The sequence below is a fragment of the Dasypus novemcinctus genome, chromosome 25 (assembly GCF_030445035.2).
Source record: "Dasypus novemcinctus isolate mDasNov1 chromosome 25, mDasNov1.1.hap2, whole genome shotgun sequence".
NCBI classification, from domain to species: Eukaryota; Metazoa; Chordata; class Mammalia; order Cingulata; family Dasypodidae; genus Dasypus; species Dasypus novemcinctus.
The window spans coordinates 33,681,062-33,693,277 of record NC_080697.1 but is presented as its reverse complement, the minus strand read 5'-3'; the positions used below and the strand labels follow the sequence as shown (position 1 = coordinate 33,693,277).

Below are 12,216 nucleotides of genomic sequence, written 5' to 3'. Positions count from 1 at the left end.
TTTTAAGCTTAATATATTTATCATAATATTTTACTTTCATTTCATGTTATTACATCTTTATTTATTTTATACATTTTGTTTTTTTTAAAGATACTTAGATTACACAAATAAATGTTACATAAAAAATATAGGGGATTCCCATATGTCTCACTCCCTACCCCTCCCACACTTTCCCACATTAACACCACCCTTCATTAGTGTAGTACACTTGTTACAATTGATGAACATATTTGGAACATTGTCACTAGGTGTGGATTATAGTTTATACAATTTTTAAAGTTCTGGCAAGATATACAATGGCCTGTATTTGTCATTGCAATGTCATTCAGGACAATTCCCAAGTCCCAAAACTGCCCCCATAATACACTTATTTTTCCTTCTCCTTTGCCCCAGAACCTCCAGTGGCCACTGCCTCCACTTCAATGACAAAAGTTCTTCCATTACCAGAATCACAATAAGTATATAGTAGAATAACTGTAAGTCTCCTCTAGTCCATCATTTATTCCCCAATCCTGAGGATTCTGGGATGGTGATGCCAACTCTGCCACTGATTGAGAGGGGGGCTTAGATCCCATGGAGCAGATAGATGAGACTATCTTGCTTGCAGTTGCAGACTCTCTTTTCCTTGGGATGGTCATTGTCAATCATCTTCTTGTTAGTTGTCCTGGATGAGTCCTATGAACTGGAGAGTAGGTGTTGCAAGTATATTGAGATTCAGGGCCCAGCTGGCCAGGAACAGCCCAAAGATTTAAGTCTCTTGGACATACACCTATCAACTCTAGTACTAACTATAATTCAAATGGAAGAGGCAAAAGAGCCATGTGTAGGGAATGACAATTGAGTCCAACTCTGTCACACTGTGGAGCATAAATTCCAAAATAGGGCCCACTATCAGGGCACCAAACTCCTGAACTATCTGCCCTACCTATAGTGTCTGGATGTCTCCAGAGCCCTCAGGAACCCTGTTATTTGAGAAAATGTTTACTTTGGCAGTCAGTGAGATCCTGCTGAGACATGCATAAATGTAACCTCTGGAATGACCTCCCAACTCACTTTGAAGGCTCTTAGTCATATAAACTCATTTGTCTTTTTCTTCCCCCCCTTTTGTTCAATGTCTTTTCCAGTTGCATTATTAGTTGGTGCTTGGCAGTAATTCCTCAGTGCCAGGAAGGCTTATCCCTGGGAGTCATGTCCCACATTGGGGGGAAAGTTATACATTTTTATTCTGAAAGTGGATTAGAGAGAGGCCACATCTGAGCAACAAGGAGGCTCTGAGGAGGTAATTCTTAGGCACCCCATAATACTAGGCTAAGTTTCATTTGTAAAGGGAAGGTTCATAAGTACAGTCATCAATATCAAGGGTCTGTCAATGGCCCATCCTTCTTCACTAGTCACTGCCTGTGTACTCAGGGGATTCTTGCTGTCCCATTAGAGAATGTGGCAGAGCACCCCAGGATAGAAATTTGATATTCTTTCAGTTATTGTGTGAGTCTCCACCCACTGTGACAATGCCACATGAACACATGAACATATCTATATGCCTTATAGGTATGCACCAGGTTAACATCCTCCCATGCATTCCCTATCATTCCCACACCAATGATCCTTCCCTGCCACAGTTGTAACCTTTCTATAATACAAAATTTCTTCACAAATGAAGCCAACAAAATAACCAAATTCAATTAATAAGCAAATGAAAAATGATAGTTCTAAAAATAACAAATAAAAAACAAAAAAATTAAAGATTTTTTGAATAATAAAAAACAATTTAAAAATCTAAAATTAAAAAATATTTTTGACAGTATGTCTATCATCACTGTAAGATCTGTTGTCTTGTATGTACAGTGACATTTTTTCCCATTTATTCCCCAGTATATTATTTTTTTCATTTTGTCTTCAAAGAAGCTTTAGGTTCCAGAAAAATCATATAGATAATATAGGGGATTCCCATATTCCCACCATCCTTCCCCTTTAACCCTTTCCCCTATTAATAACATTTTACATGTAGATGGTACATTTGTTACAATTGATGTACAAATATTGAAACATTGCTCCTAACCATGGTCAATGATTTACATTATGGTTTACATTTTGGATCATACACTGTTATAAATTTTGATGAAATGTATCCATCATTGCAAGATCGTGTAGAACAATTCTATCGCCCCAAAAATGCCCCTTGTTCCATTTATTCTATTCCTCCTTTCCACCCCTCAGGACCCATGGCAACCACCAAGCTTCACTCCTTGAAGAACAAGATTCTAGTTACTTGCAACAACATTGAGGGCTTGACATACTGGCCTGTCTTCCCCTATTAGGCATTGCCTATGCTCTCAAGAGACTCCTGTCCCTCTATATGAGAACATAGCAAGACTCCCCACAATGAGAGTCCAACACATTCCTGCTCATTATGTGGATTTACACCCACTAATACAACATAATATGACAAGATAAAAACACCCATTCCCTAGAAGCCTTCCCCAGGTGCACCCTGTCCCACATGCCCCCACATTCAATACCCTAAACCAGTAACCCTCTCCTGCCATATTTGCCAAAAGAACATTCCCAACACTGTAGTTTCAGCCACATACCTGTAAATCCCCAGAGTTCACCTGCTCCCTCCCCCAACCCTTCCCCCAGTTCCATGGATAGTCCAACCCACCCTCTCCACCCTACCCCCCTCACAGACCAGCACTGCCCAACCCAATAGTATCACTGCACAACTGTCATGCCCCTCCATTGCACAACTACACCTTTCTACTTTTTCATAGATTTTGCCCACATGGGCATTGGATCACAAACTCTCCTCCTTTTCTGTCTCCTGTAAACTTATCTTCCAGAATCTAACTCTGTGAAACTGCTCAATTTGCTTAATTCATATCAGTGAGGTCATGTAATATTTGTCCTTCAGTGTCTGGCTTACTTCACTCAATGTAAGGTCTTCAAGACTCATCCATGTTATCCCATGGGTTAAGACTGCATTCCTTCTTTCCTGCTAAGATCTGGAACAAGACAAGGATACCCACTGTCACCACTCTTTTTAAAACATTGTATTAGAAGTACTTGCTGGAACACTTAGGCAAGAAAAAGATATAAAAGGTATCCAAATTGGAAAGGAAGAAGTAAAAATTTCACTGTTTGTAGATCACATGATCATATGCCTTGAAAGCCCTTAGACACCTACAACAAAGTTTCTAGAGCTTTTAAATGAATTCAGTAAAGTGGCAGGTTATAAGATTAATGTGCAAAAATCAGGCATTGCTTTACACCAGTAACGAGCAATCTGAGGAGGAAATCAAGAAAAAAAACCCATTTACAGTAGCAACTGTAAGAATCAAATACCTAGGAATAAATTTAAAGATGTAAATTACTTGTACATAGAAAACTACATAACACTGTTAAATGAAAGCAAAGAAGACCTAAATAAATGGAGGAATAGTCCTTGTTCATGGACAGGAAGACTAAACGTCATTAAGATGTCCATCCTACTGTAGCAGTTTGATATTATTTGTGAATTCCAGAAATAGATATTGGATTATATTTGTAAACTGGTCTGTTCCTCTAGGCATATTAGATTGGATTGGATTCAGAAGTTTCACTTTTACTTAACTGAATAATGATTAAGGCTTTGGCCACATTAGTAGGATGTTGAATGCCTGACCCCTTGGTGGGCACATGACAGAGAACATGACATGGCAGAGCAGAAAGTTAGAGTTTTAAAAAAAATACTGGAGCCCTGGTAAGTAAACACACAGAGAAGCAGATATATGAAGAAAAAAGAGAAGGCTCCATTAGAGATGGCAGAGGCCCCAGGAAGAGAGACGAGCGACTGACCTGATAGTTTACAGCTGGCCTTGTGGAGAGAGCAGAGCAGCTGAGCCTGGACAGAAATGAGCCCTGGGAGAGAGATGAGACTTAACCCAGCCTACAGCTGATATTGGAGGAAGTTGGGACCATGTTGCATTAAGAGGAAGAGGATGCCTGAACCCTTGCAGACATCAGCAGTCACCTTACTCCAACAAGTGGCAACAGACTTTGATGAGGGAAATAACTTATGCTTTATGACCTGTTAGTTGTAAACTTCTACCCCAAATAAAAATCCTTTATAAAAGCCAACAGATTTCTGGTATTTTGCATCTGCACCCCTTTGGCTGACTAAGACACCTACTCAAAATGATTTACAGATTTAATGCAATCCTAATAAAAATTACCACAGCATTTTTTACTGACTTGGAAAAGCTAACTATGAAATTTATTTGAAAGTGCAAGGGGTTACAAATAGCCAAAGACATACTGAAAAAGAAAAATGAAATCAGAGGAATCATACTACCTGATTTAAAGCATACTACAAAGCTACAGTGGTCAAAACTGCATGGTATTGGCACAAGGTTAGACATACTGACCAATGGAACCGAACTGAGAATTCTGATAAAGAGCCTTGCATAGATAGTCAATTGATATTCAACAAGGCCACCAGGCCCACTCAACTGGGAGAGGATATCCCCTTCAACAAATGGTGCTTAGAGAACTGGATATCCATATTGAAAAGATTGAGAGAGGGACACCATTTCACATCTTATTATTTAAAAAATTAGCTCAAATGGATCAAAGATCTAAATAGAATAGCCAAAACCATAAAGATCTTGGAAGGTAATATAGGGAATCATCTACAAGATCTTGTATTAGGAAATGGTTTCATGATCTTTACTGTTTTCTACCCCTCCCAAATATGTGTGTGTGCATGCACATATATGGATAGACACACATGTTCAATATTGTTTTTCTCTTTCCTTTTAAGTAAGAAGAATGAATGATTATGGAACACCACTTATGTGTAATATTAATTAACTCCTGTGTGATGATGTTTTTCTAATTATAAAAGATTTCCTCACATGATTCTTAGTTGCTTGACATTCAAAACAATCACTGGGGGAGAGTGTAGGCTACAATGTAGACCACTGTCCATGTGGTGCAGCGGTACTCCAAAATGTATTCACCAGGTGCAGTGAATGTGCCACAATGTTGGAAGAGGTTGTTGATGTGGGAGGAGTGGGGTGAGGAGGGGGGGGGGTAGGTAGGGAACCTCATATTTTTTAAATATAATATTTAAAAGAAAATAAAGAAGAAAACAAAAACAAAAACAACCATTTGCTTAAACATGACCCTGCATTAAAATGCATAGAATTATTCATTAATAGCTGTACTTTTATAGGGCCTTTGCCCAATGTTGTATAGTGCTTGTAATTGTTTAACAAAGCACTCTCTGATAAAAAACAAATTGAAGAGTTTCGATGTTGGAGTTTTGATGCTGGAATCTTGAGCTGGAGCCCCAGGAAGTAAGCACACAGAGGAGCTTGGTCATGAAGAAAGAGAGAAGGCCCTGGGAAGAGAAACAAACCATTCACCTAATAGTCTATAGCTGGCCTTATGGAGAAAACAGATGTGCTGACCCCAGAGAGAGATGAACCCCAGGGAGAGAGGAACCCAGGAAGTCTGAACCCTGGAAGATGTCAGTAGCCATCTTCTTCTAACACATGGCAAAAGATTTTGGTGAGAGAAGTAACTTATGCTTTATGGCCTGATCACTGTAAGCTTCTACCCCAAATAAATATGCTTTATTTTAAAAAATGAAAACCAAAACCTTACTTGTATCATTTGCCGATTCTCTTTGTGTAAATACTACACTTAATGCAAATATCAGGCTACCAATGTGGCGTTACTGAAGTTGGTGAGAGATGTGCACAACCATCTCTCAGGAGCTGGTACAAGGGAGCTCCGCACATCACAGCCTTTGCCAAAGATGGGCTTCTTTTTCCAAAAAGGATCATGGTGCTTTGTCACCTCTAAATATTTAAATACACATTGGAACAATTATCTATATACATTTCCTTCTAGAATTAATACTTTTAGCTCCAGAGAGAATAGTTTCTACACAGGGCTTTCCTCACCACTTTGACCTTGTTAGTAGGACAGATGGAACCATCTGACTTTGAAAATGTTATCAATTGCTTATGGGGCTCTTGCAGAAGTAAAGTGAATGAGCTGAAATATTCTGGAGGCTCTTGTGAGGTGTGTTCATTGTTTCCTTTGCCATGGTTGAGTTATTCTGTTCCCTGAGTGTCTCTCTCTTCTTTCTCAGAGAAAACTGCTGGCTGACTGCAAGGTTCTAGAAGCTGCAAATCTAGTGTACATAGTCAGTGCTCAGGAGTACTGGCATCAAGCTCTCCTCACTTAGGAGGAAACAGGTAATTTAATTTTTTTCAGCTCAATTGCTAAAAGTCTCAAGATTAAGCTTGGAGCTCCAGATTTCCATTTCTAGAATGTTTTGTGGCACACTTCCAGCTTGCCACAGTTTCTGTATCTATTAACAAAGAACATTGTTTCTCTCCATAGTTTTGTTGGACCTGAAACCACAATTCCTGTCCTCCAAATCTTCCCTTGGATTAGATAAGGTCAAGTAACCAGGGTTTGTATGTGGTATGAGATTCCTCAATCACCCAGCTAAAGCTTTCAGAAGTATTTATTGAGTGCCTATTGTGTGCTTTGTCTGTGATGGGGATTAAGTAGAAGATATGGTCCTTTTCTTCATAAGGAGTCCCCATAAAGAGAGCTGGCCAGTGCGAAAGAAAGTATAGCCTGCCCAGGAATGGCACCACATATATGCATAGCTGACACAAGATGACGCAAAAAAAAAAAAAGAAACACAGATTCCTGTGCCGCCCACAAAAACAGAAGCGGACAAAGACGACGCAGCAAATAGACACAGAGAACAGACAACCGGGGTGGGGGGCGGAGGGGAGAGAAATAAATAAATAAATAAATAAATCTTTTAAAAAATAAAAATAAAAAGCATTTCTAGTTTTATGACTTTACTGTTTGGTAGTGTCTCATCCATCAAAAGGCCATTAAGTGGTTAGAGACCAATTGTTCTAGCTAACAGGCCTTGGGGCCCTGAGGCAATAACTTTCTCCCTAGCAAAGGTATTTTCAGTTTTACAGTTTCTAAGACATTCCAAAGCATTTTAACACAAACCTGTAGTGAGAAATGTGGAAGTAGGAAGGAGGAAGATAAAATGGGGGTGAAGGTAAGTTATGAATAGAGTCTTGGCCCATGACCCCCCTGGGAAAGGGAACTCCCACATCATGCATCTTAGCTCTGTGCACTGCTGCCTTCCCACCCCATCCCAGACCAGGTCCCTGATTCATGTCCGTGCCCTGCAACCCCACCCTCTCAGCTGGCGTCAGGTCTAACAAGCCTGGGAACACAGCACAGACGCAGACAGTTCCCACACCCCGGCCTCTTTCCTCCTAGGATTATATCCTGTGGGGGCTGGTGGGAAAACCTGTTTAAAATGGAGAACCAAAAGAAGGCATTAAACAGGCTGTACGCTGTAATCTCACTCACAAATAACCTCCTGGTGTCAGAGCCAAAATATGTTACCAGATTTTGTCTGGGTTCTTGGCTACACTGCAAGAAATGAATTTCAAGAGCATGCTGAGTTAGTTAGGCCAGTAATTTATTAAGGAATGGTGAGGAAAGAAATGGGAGAAAATAACAGAGCATAGATTCCAGGCAGAGAGGAAGGGCCTGAAGAGTGATAAAGAGGGCTGATTTACAGAATACAAATCCCCAGTATAGATTATAAATCCCTAGATTTACTCAGGTATTTGTAATAGAAGCAGAGAGGCTTCAGTGATCGTGTGTTGAAGGCTAGGACTCAGGAATTCTCTGAGAAGGAAGATTTATTATGACCAGCTGGGCCTGGCGGACTCCTGTCCAAAAACCTGAACCCTAAGTTGGGACTTTTGGTTATTTTATACAAGACACACATGTGGTAGGGCCAGGAGAGGTTTAGGGGTCAAAAAGACTTTTTTTTTGTTGTTAGTTTTTTTAGGGTTTAACCATTTGTTTGAATACTAGCTAAGCTTGAATTAACATATTGCCCACATTCCAGATAAGCTTGAATTAACATATTGCCCACATTCCAGATAAGCTTGAATTAACATATTGCCCACGTTCCAGGTAAGCTTGAATTAACATATTGTCCACATTCTATCTAGATGTAAGTTTGAATACACGTTCAGTCTACATCTTTTCTGAATATTCAAAGCCTATAGGGCTTATATCACTTAATTGGCTTTCTAGAAACTAGGCATACTTGGATACAGATTTAGGTAGGTTTGAATTCATGAATAGGCTATATTATATTGATCATGAAATTGTGTATATTTCACTACATGTGTACATGTGTGAGAGGAGGTTAAGGAACAGAAGACGTGTAATGTCCCAGAAATGGGGGACCTGTTTGAGAAAGTGTGTAAAAGGGAAAAAAAAAACATGGCATATGCGAGGAATAATATAGCAAAATTGCCATTTACAGGATTAAGGGGGGAAGAAGTAGAATGGCATATTCTGACTAACAAAGGAGTAAGACTAAGAAAAATTTCTAATTTATCTTACAGGCCCATTTGTCAGAGGTTCTTGTTTTGTTTTTTTTATAGCAAGCAGAGTTATTTTGATGTTGATATTATTGATACAGATAGATGTAGGATAACCAAAGAGCTGAGACTCTGGAAATGTATACATCTTTATTAGACTGCTATGACAAATACTAAACAATGGGAATTTATTGTCTCACAGTTTCAGAGGCCAGAAATCCCAAATCAAGGCCTCAGCAATGCTGGTGTTCTGGTGCTGGCTGCCAGCAGTCCCTAGGGTTCCTTGGCTCATACCTCTGCTTCCCGTCACATGGCAAGTAACTCTCCTTTCTGGCTTTTGAGACTTCCGGGTTCTTTTTCTATGGTTTCCAGCAATCTGGATTAAGGCCCACCCTGGATTAGTTCACCATTAAACCTTAATTAAACATGACATATTCTAAAGGTCCCATCTATGATGGATTCACACCCACAAGGATGCAGAGTAAGATTAAGAACATGTGTTTGTTGGGGTTCATAATCCAGCCCACCATAGCAGGTATCAGTCCAAAGGCAAGTGCCAAGTTTTTCAATCACCTGCATGTTTCTATGTGCTTGCCTCTTATAGTTAGATAAAGTTAATATTCAGTGCTCCTGGTGTGCCATTTGTTGTTGATCCAAGACATGGAACAGATGTCCTTCAGAAAGGTTGGTTGAGTTGGCACCCAGCCCACATAGGACCTTAACTGTAGTTAATTCAGACTGTTATCCTGCTTTCAATTTTTGTAAGTTCTAATTACTCTAATATTCTGGCCACTTTAAAATGTTTGTATTATCTGTGTACTCCAGAAACCCCCAAGTTAAGAGAATATATCAGGAAAAGGCTCTTGGACAAGAAGCAGCAGGTGGTGACCAAACATATCACTGACGCCTTTGGCCTGTTGTTCCTCACAGACAGTTTGGACAATGCAGAAAATCTGCCAGTATGGATGGTACTTGTATTATGGATTCTCTCCCTCCTGGTCTGGGCAGAACACTCTTTCACCAAGTTAGAAAATTAGCTTATGATACTTTTTCTTTTCATATGAAAAGGAGATACTAAGCTGAGATGGTCTAAAGAAGACAGCTAAGATAATTACAGGGTTAAAAAAAAAAGGTAGCATGTAAGTAAAAGAGAAAGGAATAATATTTTACCTGGTACATATGGGCTGAGAGGAAACTATAAGGATAGCCTGTGGCTATTTTTCCATCTCTCTTGAGACTTGAACAAGATGGAATATGTTTAAATGATTGCAAGAGTGATTTCATTTCCTTCTAGTGGAATACAGGTAATTCTTGGTTTTCTTGGAGAGGCTTGTTTGTACATACAATCCAAAAAAAGTTTTACCTACTTACTTGGTGCCCTGGTACTGTCAAATGCTCAGACTTAGAGAGCATATAAAATATCAAGAGAGGAAGAAATGAGGAGGGAATTTCAGCAATGATTTTAGGTATTTATCTTTATGGCATAGAATTCAGGCCATCTGAATGATCAGTTTAACATACTTTTCTCATAGTAATGGGCAAATTTATTATTTGATGGGAATTTTTTTTTACCCCAAATTAAGAGGGACAGGCTGCTGAAGAATCTCTTAGAGACTTGGGAGAGTTTTGGAGAAAACCTGTTGCTGTCATCAATCACCAACCACACCACTTCCTTGCTTTCCCCCATCAGATTTGTACAATCAAGTTGGCTCACTTCTCATTAGGCTGGAACAGAGAATGGGTCGAGAAAGTAAACCAGTAGGGACCGATGAGATTTCCAGGGACTGATCCCAAAAATGAGGGAAAACGAACCTGGGATTACGCTGAGGGTGACAAGGAGAGGCAGATAATCAATAACTGACTTCAAAGTGAAGCAATGCCAAGTAGTTTTAGTTAAATGTCCACATTTTATTGTAGATCTTGCCCATATGTACATTTGCAAAATGTGGGCATTTGACTACTTTAAGGTGGAAGTGTGTAGTTGTACAGTGGAGAGGCATGACAGTGGTGTAATGATACTGTTGGGTTGGGTGGTGCTTGTTCGTCAGGGGGGTGGGGTGGGGAGGGTGGATTGGACTATCCATGGAGCTGGGGGGAGGGTTGGAGTAGGGAGCAGGTGCACACTGGGGATTGGCAGGTGCATGGTTGAAACTACAATGTTGGGAAAGCTCTTTTGACAATATGGCAAATAAGGGTTGCTGGTTTGGGGTGTTGGATGTGAGGAGCATTTGGGACAGGGCACACCTGGGGCAGGCTTCTAGGGAGTGTGTGAATGTTCATCTTGCCATAGTGTGTTTTACCAGTGGTAGAGACCCACATAATGAGCGGTAAGGTGGTGGACTCCCATCCTCAGGAGGCCCACTATGTTCTCAAATAGAGAGGCAAGAGTCTCTCAAGAGCATGGGTGGTGCTTAATAGGGGAGGACAAACCAGGTGTCAAGTCCTTAGTGTTGTTGCAAGTAACTATGAATCTTGTCCTCCAAGGAGTGAAGCCTGTGGTTGCCATGGATTTCGAGGGTAGTGAGAGGGAGGAATAGAATAGATGGATCAGGGGGCATATTGGGGGCAATGGAAGTGTTCTACATGATCTTGCTGTGATGGATACAGGCTATGTTGCATTGCCTCAAAGTTTATAGAAGTGTATGGTCCAAAATGTAGACCATAATGTAAACCATTGACCATGGTTGGTAGCTATCTTTCAATATTTGTACGCCAGTTGTAACCAATGTACTATCCACATATAAAATGTTATTAATAGGGGAAGGGGAGAAAGGAGGAAGGTGTTGGGTATATTGGAGTCCCCTGTGTTCAGTATGTGATTTTTCTGTAACCTAAAACTTCTTTGAGGACAAAATGAAAAAAGTAAGACACTGGGGGAATAAACAGAAGAAAAAGTCACTGTACATGTAGAGCAACAGATCTTACAGTGATGAAAGGCAAAATGTCAAAACAACTTTAAAATACTTTTTCATTATTTTTTATTATCCCAAATTTTTATTTTTAATTTTTTGTATTTTATTTCTTATTTTTAAAACTACCATTATTTCATTTTCTTATTAATTGTATTTGGCTATTTTATTGGCTTCATTTTTGAAGAAGTTTTGGATCACAGAAGGGTTACAATATCACAGGGGAAGGTCATTGAAGCATGGTGTCAGCGGTGGGGGAATATATGGAAGGAAGTTCACCTGGCCATACATATAAAGCATATAAATGTGTTCATATTTGTGGGACATTGTCACAGTGGCTGGAGATTCACACAATAACTGAAGGAATATCAAGTTCCCATCCTGGGGAGCCCTGCCACATTCTCTAATGGATCAGCAAGAATCCCCCAAGTACAGGGCAATGACTAGTGAAGGTAGTCCTTTGATGGGCCCTTGATATTGATGATTGTGCATATGAACCTTTACTCTTGAAATTGAAACTTAGCCTGGTATTATAGGGTGCTTAATAGTTGCCTCCTGGGAGCCTCCTTGTTTCTCAAATATGGCCACTTTCTAAGCTGAACTCAGCATATAAATTCATTACCTTCCCCCAGCATGGGACATGTTTCCTGGGGATGAACCTCACTGGCACTGAAGGATTACTACCAAGCACCAATTAGCAATGCAACTAGAAAAAGATGTTGACCAAAAGGGGGAGAAAGTAAAGACAAATGCGTTTATATGGCTAAGAGATTTCAAAGTGAGTCAGGAGTTCATTCCAGAGGTTATGCTTATGTACAACTCAGCAGGATCTCACTGACTGCCAAAGTAGCCAAATAGCAGGGCTCCTG

The 12,216-nt window shown here is 40.0% G+C and overlaps 1 long non-coding RNA gene across 4 annotated transcripts in view; it reads left to right on the top strand.

The window, feature by feature from the left end:
• LOC139437613 (uncharacterized) overlaps window positions 1–12,216 on the top strand; it is a 63,824-nt gene that overhangs the window by 33,840 nt on the left and 17,768 nt on the right. For 2 of the 4 annotated variants that reach the window (XR_011647475.1, XR_011647477.1), the window contains exon 2: window positions 6,140–6,245. The exons of the other annotated variants lie outside the window; for them this stretch is intronic. This is a non-coding gene — a long non-coding RNA (uncharacterized lncRNA). The remainder of the gene's footprint in view (window positions 1–6,139; window positions 6,246–12,216) is intronic. 4 annotated transcript variants of the gene reach the window in all.